The following is an 8,166-nucleotide window of genomic DNA, read 5'->3' on the forward strand; positions in this document are numbered from 1 at the left end:
GGAGCAGGAGAGAAGCCCAGAGGGAGATAAGGAGCATTGGAGGTGGGGAAGGTGGGAAGTAGGAGGACCCTGTAGAAAGTATCAGAGACCTGGGAGATGAGAGACTCTAAGGACTCAAATGGGATTGACCTTAGATGAAATGCCCAGCACTGGGGAGAGGTAACTCAAAGAGCCCAGCTCTAGGAGATAAACGGGGCCGCAAGCAGAGGGACAGGTTACTAACCCACAGTTATAATTTCTGACCCAGAACTGTTCCTGTCTAAAAGAACAGCAGGGACAAAAGTGGAAAAGAAACTGAAGGAAAGTCGGTCTAATAACTCAGCCAATTTTAGATCCATCTCATCAGAGACCTGACAGTATTTACTGATGCTATGATGTGCTTAGAGACAAAAACCTGGCATGGCTGTCCTCTGAAAGACCCAAACCAGCTGACTGAGACAGAAGCAAATACTTACACCCAGTCATTGGACTGAAGCCAGGGACCCCTATTGTTGAATTTGGGGAAGGATTGAAGTAGCTGAAGGGGATGGCAACCCCATTGGAAGACCAGCAGTCTCAACTAAGCCAGACCCCATGGAGCTCTCAGAGACTGAGCCACCAAGCAGGATCATATACTGGCTGGCCCTAGCACAAATAGAGCAGAGATCTGCCTGGTCAGGCCTCAGTGGGAAAAGATGTGCTTAAATTTCTAGAGACTTGAGGCCCCATGGAAGGGGGAAGCCTGGTGGGAGGCACACTCTAGTTGGCAAGAGGGGAATGGGATGAGGAATGGTAGAAGTGGGAACTGAGGTGGGGAAGCAATGGCTGGAATGTATATAAATAAAATCATAGTAAAATAAAAATATTTAAAAAATATTCTAGGATATACAGCATATCCCAAAGTATGGGACCCTAAATGGTAGTCAGAACATGGATGAAGAATAAGACTATAATAAATGAGGGGAGATATATCTTCCTCAGTGTATACAGCACTTCTTGTTGGATAGAAATTATAAAAATACTGTCTTATTCTAAAACCCTGTGTATATTTATAAATACCATATAAAATTTCCTCTTTAGACATACCTAACTAATTGTAATATGTTAAGTGACAATATCAATGCAGATTTAAGACATGAATTTTCAAGATAATAAAAGTAATACCATACTTTGAATGATGTCATAGTATTTATTCTGGTGTAGTATTGATGTACAAAGAAAACACAGTTGATATCAAGCGTAACAATCTTTCATACTAAGTCGGCAATTCTTTCAGAATATTCATTGGCATTGGTTATCTTGTAGTTTAACCAAGTGGTCTCCAGAGATGTAAGTCACTACCTATTGAGTCTTCAATTGAATTAATTATTTTAATTAATTTTGATAACCTAATTTCTTGTAGTATGAATGCAACATTTAGTTAGGTGAAGGCAAAAGAAGGTGAATCTTGTATTTTTCTCCTGTTTTTCTTTTTTGCCTAAGAAAATTTTGGAATTCTCTTTTTTCTTTCAGATGTCCTCAGCACTCTTTAAAGTAGATAAAGGCAGTACTGGTAATTAACTGATCATAGGAGAGTAATAGCCAAATATTAATTTCTTGGGTCTTCAGCCAAAAATGCTTTTTACATCTCATTCTAATGTGATGACTCAACTAATTCTGACTTGTGCAACCAGATCAATGTTTCTAGAAAAAAAGAAACCTATGCTGTTGTTGCCATTGGTTACTTTAGGAGTTGATGAAGATAAACACTTAAAACTTATTAGCTTGATAATGCAAATTTTCACAGGTAACGACCGAATACTACACTTGATCTTAGCCAAAAGGCCGAGAAGCGATACGACTGAATACTAAAGTGCTAAAGTATCCTCCTTAGATACACAAAAGAAATGGGTAGTAGGAAACAGAACTGTTATAGAAAGAAAGAGGTTCTGAGGTAATCAGATGCTATTCTAACTAGTATTTATTACTTTTTGTAGAAAGTATGCGCTGTAGGGTAAATACAATCATAACAATATATGCATTCAAATATGTATTACCCATCTGTTGTAGGTCACTGACTATATAACTGAGATTCAATTTCCTAATCATAAAATTAGATTTTGTTGTTATATTCCATCTATATCCATAGCAAATGAGATTTACTATACAAGTATCCTATCACAGTGTTGGCTATTATGAACAAATTTTGAAGTATTTTGTGTTACCACTATTTTAGTATGTCAGCAGTATATGTGACGATATATATATATATATGGTGCCTGTATATGTGAACCAACATGCTTATTTGTACCTATATTTGTAAACATACGGACACATTTTTATTATGAGTTAAATCCTTAACAAAATTCCACACCACTGAAACTGCTTTGTCTGAGTTAAAATCTTACAAGCCTTACTATTGCAAACATTGACATTTAGTAGTGAAGTGATTAGTAGCTTCTAAATGAAGATCCAAATGGACATCCTGGCTCCCATCTGGAAGAGAAATCTCAGAAGGACATATTGAATACAGTGAAATACTACTTGGATTCATAAAATTCATCGTTTCTTTCTAGCTTTGGTAATTACATTAAATATAGAATGCAACTAGGTGAGGTCTTATTTGTTATTCTCTACTGCCCCCTGGTGTCATAACTCATGAAACACTTAAAACACTCTCTCTCTCTCTCTCTCTCTCTCTCTCTCTCTCTCTCTCTGATATTTTATTTATTTATGTTTCAAATGTTGTCCCCTTTCCCAGTTTCCCCTCCACAAATGCACTATCTCACCTCCCCTTTCCCTGCTTCTATGAGAGTACCTCACCCACTCACCCACTCCTGCCTCACCTCCTTAGCTCCCTACACTGCTACATTTGCACCTGGAGCCATGGTTCCATCAATGTGTACTCTTTGGTTGGTGGTTTAATCCCTGGGAGCTCTAAGGGGTCTGGTTGGTTGGTACTGTTGTTCTTCTTATGGGGTTTCAAACTCCTTCAGCTCCGTCAGTCCTTCCCTTTACTCCTCCATTGGGGTCCTCATGCTCAGTGCCATGGATGGCTGCAAGCATCTGCATTGATATTTGTCAGGCTCTGGCAAAACCTATCAGGAGATAGCTGTATCAAGCTCCTGTCAGCAAGCACTTCTTGGCATCAGCAATAGTGTCTGGGTTTAGTGTCTGCATATGGGATGGATCCCCAAGTGGGGTAGTCTCTGCATGGCCTTTCCTTCTGTCTCTGCTTCATCCTTTGTGCCCTTATTTCCTTTAGACAGGAGCAGTTCTGGGTTCATGATACAACACACAGACCATATAAAGCACAAGAAGAAGGAAGATCAAAGTGTGGATGCCAGTCATACTTAGAAGGGGGAATAAAATAATCATGAGAGGTAGAGGATGGGAGGGACTTTGAAGGAAGAGAAAGGGGGAACAGAAAAAGGAGGACAGGATCAGGTATGGGAGGAGACTGGAGTGGTGTACAGAGGGTCAAGAAATTGAACAGAGGTGTGTAGCAATAGGAGATGGGGAACTGGGGAGGGGTTAGTCACCAGCAAGTCCCAGATGCCAAGATAGCAAGAGGCTCTCAGGACCCAACAGGGATGAAATTAGCTGAAATACCCAATAAAGGGTAGAGAAAATGTGCAGAGACCATATAAAGAGGTTGCATATGGTCCTCAGTTGAGGGATGGGATCACACACCCTTCACAAAATTTTGACCAGAGCTTTGTCTCCTTAAACGTCACAGAAATTATTCTAAGGTAGTATTTATGTTTATAAATATATATTTTTCTACATCTTACCCCATGGTCAGAACTGCATATAAAACATACACATACTTTATGTGTACTATAAAGACTAAACAGATCAAAATTAACGAAATGGGCAGAAATCCTAAACTCAAGGGTAGCATAATGAGTAACCTGCCCCTAGAAGGATGACTAAAAAATATCTGAGGAGAATATTTATAACTTAGATATTTCTATATTCTGGGTAAATATTAATGCTATACAATCAAAGATACGTACATCATATTGAAAGATACATTTGAACAAAATCCTAGAAAAGAAGTGTTACAGCCTTGATGTAATTTTCTTCCTTTACTCGCTTGCACAACTTCAAACTTCTTTAGTATCTGTGGCCTACAGTCTGGATAGTTGATATGAGGTAAAGTTCCCTTTATAAATTTGGATATTTTTATTTGCTGTTGCTGCATTTTTTTGTTTACCTATTTGTTAGTTTTTTAAGACAAAGAGAAAGGCTTGGAGTTTGGTAAACAAGAAGGTGGCGGGAGACAGCTATATCAGGCTCCTGTCATCATGCACTTCTTGGCAACAGCAATATTGTCTATGTTTGGTGGTTGTGTATCCCCAGGTGGGGCAGGTTCTGGATGGCCTTTCCTTCAGTCTCTGCTCCAAACTTTGGCTCCATATTTCCTCCTATGAATATTTTTGTTCTCCCTTCTAAGATGAACTGAAGCATCCTCACTTTGGTTGTCCTTCTTCTTGAACTCCTTGTGGTTTGTAGCTTGTATCTTGGGTAATCTGAGCTTTGGGACTAATATTCACTTATCAGTGAGTACATACTCACTGCGTTTTTGTTCATTTGTTTTATTTTGTTTTGTTTTTGCTTTTGGGTTACTTCACTCGGGGTGATATTTTCTAGGTCCATCCACAGAAGCTTTTGGTACTGCCAAGGCGGGACCCCCCAGTATAGGGGAATATCAGGGCAGGGAGGACAGAAGGGGTAGGTGGATGGGTAGGGGAGCACCCTCATAGAAGAAGAGGGAGAGAGATGGGATAGGGGGTTATAGACAGGAAACCTGGAAATGGGATAACATTTGAAACATAAATAAAAAAATTTAATAAAAAACAGGGGGAAGATCTGTAAGAAGTTGGGGTAGAAAACCACAATCAGATTATATCATAATATATGGAAATTATATTTTCAATGAAAATGTTAAGAATAAAGTATTTTAATATGCTAGAGAAACACAAAGGGAAGAATAGAATGGAAGGGAGAATGTTTTAATAGTATTTTAATTACAAAAGATCCTGGTGAGGTGGTGTACACCAATAATCCCAGCACTAGCGAAGTAAGTTCTCTAGAAAAAAAGCAAGTGCCCTAACTCCTGAGACATTTTTTCAGACTCATGTTTTATTACTTACAAATATTTTAAAGTAAATTACTTAACAGATTTTTTAAAACTTGCAATATACTTACTAAAGTTGAAATGTATTATATTGTATAATCCAGAGAATCGAGTCCTAAATGTACCATGTAGAAACCTGAATAAACACTAAAGCAATCTCAGGTGTTATTTGTAATAGCATTCTTTTCAATACTATAACCTTAGAAAATAACAAAGTTCATTTGTCATACATAAAGTAAATCTGCATAAGTCAGCCCAAAATTTAGTTGCTTTACAACAGGTAAAAATTTTCCTTTTTCATATACTCATATGATTCTAATTATTTCAGCTGGTGATAGCTGGTTTTAGTTTCAGCCCCCAAATTAGTTAAGGTAAACTACATGCTGTCAATTATCTTGGGTTGGACAAGGGAGCTAATTTATCAACTTTTCCTTTAAAAATTATGATAGAAAGTTAAGAATGCAGGGCAAGAATATAGAAAACTTTTCAATCCTCCTCTTGTTTCATACCTGAAAACAATACTTTGATAATGAAACGTCATATTACAGTGCCTATTGTAGTTTTACAAAGATTAATACATAACTCTTCTGCCTGTAGAAGGAAATGATGAAAAGACACCTGTAAAAAGTTTAGATATACGGCAGAACATATAGCCAAGAACAGCAATGCATTACTACAGCAAACTAAAGATAGTATATGTCATGTTCTACCTAGTCACTGGAATACTCTCTAGATAATAATAAGATAACAGAAGCACAGCTTTATATATCCCAAAAAGTTTAGCTTAAGATTAGATAATAAATTAAAGAGTATGTAAAATATTCTATGCATTATTTTTGTGCAGATGATAGATAGATAGATAGATAGATAGATAGATAGATAGATAGATAGATAGATAGATAGATAGAACAAACTATAGATACAGATACATGCTGTAGAACTATGGTTATTTTTAAAATTAGTAAAATAAGAATAGTGCATAATTTGGGGGGGAGAATAAGAGAATATGGTAAAAGGTAAGAATAAGCTGTTAAGAATTTATGCTCCAACTCAAAATTTCTAACGAGAGGTTTTTAAAACTTTTTGACCTTTTATGATAAATTCCTTTCTTTCAAATAATAAATTTGAAAGATTCACATACATCATTACATTCATTAGTTTAAACAAAAGCTTTCATAAGAACCTACGTCTGACAGGGAAGAATGTGGACTATTTTAAGACAATGCAGGGATCAAGTAAAACTATGCAGATATGTAGATATTCTATGTAGAATTCATATGTAGAAATTCACTGAGTTTTCTTTGGATTTAAGTACTTCTTTTCCTAAGACATATAAAATGAGAGATGGTTACTAAAATGGAGTCAAATTATGAACTGAGAAATTCTTTGCTCTCTGCTTTATAAAACACTGTGAATCCAACTGAGGAAATCAAGTCTACATAGTCATAACAACTGAATAATAATAGAATATATTTTAAATGACAATTATTTTTCATACTCCCTGTATCTTTGCCTAAATAGCATTTTTCCTCTAAGTAACAAAGTATGGAGGATGGGGACAAATTAATCACTATGACATTTCTTATTTTAACAGTTCTAAACATAGTCTAACATCTATTTCAGTTCTGTCAGAATATACTGATCATCACTGAGAATTTAAGTATAAAGATTAGAATGCTTTGCATGTAATTCCATTTGTAATCATTGAAGAATTTATTTTTGAATGAATATACAATAGAACTACCAAGCTCTTTAGTACCTTCATCTCTGATACTTTATCTTTTCTACAACATACCAACAGCCATTAACTTCTAAGGCCTCAAGTAGAAACATTCTAGACTATATCTATAGGATGAGACAAATACAAGTAAATCATTCTGTTCTACAGAGTTCTTACAAGCCTAGCCTAATTACTGCCTATTTATTCAACTTCTTCATGGCTATTGTTTCCTGATATTTCTCTCCTAGATAGTGTTAGCAGTATGGTAGACTCTTCTCTCACTATGTTATGCATTGTTCCAATGATTTATCAACAGTACTCTCTCACCTAAACTTTTAAACCTCCATATATTATAATATTTACTATCAGTCCTTTATTCTTGCTTGGTTCTATGCCACACATCTGTGCTTTTGAATATAGGAAGATCACCATAGCAGAAATAGCATATATAGATATAAGCAGTCTGAAAACACCACATATTATCATATTTTAGGCTGTTTTGAATATCTACAATTGCCAGAGCTCTATTCCAACTCTACACTTATTGTTTGATTGTGTACTTTGTTTTCTAAATAATCAATAATATTTAAAAGTTTAAGGTCAAGTAATAGTAGCTATGAGAGTTAACCTATAGCCAGGACATCTAGCTATAGCCAGATCTTAAGTTTTTCATCCAGGCTTAAGAAACAATGAAGAAGATAGAGTTGAGAGAAAGAAAATTCAGCAGATGATTAGGAATTCAGTGGGACATATGGCCATTATATAGTTCTTAACACTTATGAAATGACAACACCTATGGCTATATACAGAAGACATGCACAAGAACAATCCAGTCAAACTTCCAGTATGTATGGGTAAGAAATTTATAAAATCCTGCCCCAGATGAACTATTGGTAGCTGATGGTAGTTTGGAGTTGGTTAATTGGTTTAATTCAAATATATGGTTACTGAAAGGGACCCATATTCCAATGAATGATCCAACTCTGAGATTGCGGAACACTAATTGGAATCAGAGGTTTACTTATAAAAAATAAAAAGAAAATATGAGGTTAAAAGGAAGATGAGGTGAGGGCATAAGAAGGCATTAGAGGTCCTCAGCTCTCTGCTCTCAAACCCTGTGGGAACAGGAAGATACGGGCACTCAAGATGTAGGAGCCCTGCCATCCAGACTATGTCCGGATCTGAAGGGACCCTGTCAAACAGCTCCCTGCACCCAAATCCCGTGGAAGGGACAGCTAGACCTTCAGAGGATCAGACACACCTGGGAAGCCAAAGGAGATTATTCTCTTCCCACATTTCTGACTCCAGAGGAAAACACCTAGAGCCATCTGGGTCCCCTGTGCAC

At 36.6% G+C, this 8,166-nt stretch overlaps 1 non-coding gene across 1 annotated transcript; it reads right to left on the reverse strand.

The window, feature by feature from the left end:
* Window positions 1-1,619: 1,619 nt before the first annotated feature.
* LOC120099529 (U2 spliceosomal RNA) lies at window positions 1,620-1,815 on the reverse strand. The gene has a single exon (XR_015647159.1). It is a non-coding gene; the product is annotated as a U2 spliceosomal RNA (small nuclear RNA).
* Window positions 1,816-8,166: the final 6,351 nt, after the last annotated feature.

The sequence above is a fragment of the Rattus norvegicus genome, chromosome X (genome assembly GCF_021556685.1).
Source record: "Rattus norvegicus strain SHRSP/BbbUtx chromosome X, alternate assembly SHRSP_T2T, whole genome shotgun sequence".
In the NCBI taxonomy this organism is placed as follows: domain Eukaryota; kingdom Metazoa; phylum Chordata; class Mammalia; order Rodentia; family Muridae; genus Rattus; species Rattus norvegicus.